Below are 664 nucleotides of genomic sequence, written 5' to 3' on the forward strand. Positions count from 1 at the left end.
CTTTGCAAAAAAAAATTATCTCTCACAGTTCCTGCTTCTTATTTTTCAGTGTTTTCAAAACATATTAATCTGTTTATTTCCTTAATGGAAATGTTTGGCTACCTCTATAATGGTAAACAAAACGAAACAGTTCCTGGCAATTTTCCTTGGTACTGGAATGCAGTAATCTAAATTATTACCTTGTTCATGGAGTTACCAATCATGGAACAGCATGGGTTAAGAGGGACCTCCAGAGGTCATTTAAGCCAAACCCATGCTCAGTTGCAAGATTAACCAGTGCAAGTTGCTTGTGGCGTTATTCAGATGAATTTGACTGTCTCCCAGCAGTGGTGATTGCACAGATTCTCTGTGGAACAATGAAGAGTTCTTTCTTTATACTAAATCTTAATTTCCTCTGAGGCAACTTCTGCCTGTTGGATCTTGTCTTTTCAGTGTGCATTTCTGAGATGAATTTGGTTCATTTATCTTCATGTCCTTTCAGTAGGTTGTGTAGAAAGCAAGATCTTCACCTCAAGTTTCTTTTCTCCAGAGTGACCAAGCCCACTTTCTTGGTTTTCATTTCCTGTGCTCTTACGTATCTGCAATGCCTGCTGGACTTGTCTCAGGACATACCTTCTTTTTGTCCTAAGGAGTCAAGAATTGGATACAGCATTCCAAATGTGCT

This window comes from Meleagris gallopavo, chromosome 1 (genome assembly GCF_000146605.3).
Source record: "Meleagris gallopavo isolate NT-WF06-2002-E0010 breed Aviagen turkey brand Nicholas breeding stock chromosome 1, Turkey_5.1, whole genome shotgun sequence".
In the NCBI taxonomy this organism is placed as follows: domain Eukaryota; kingdom Metazoa; phylum Chordata; class Aves; order Galliformes; family Phasianidae; genus Meleagris; species Meleagris gallopavo.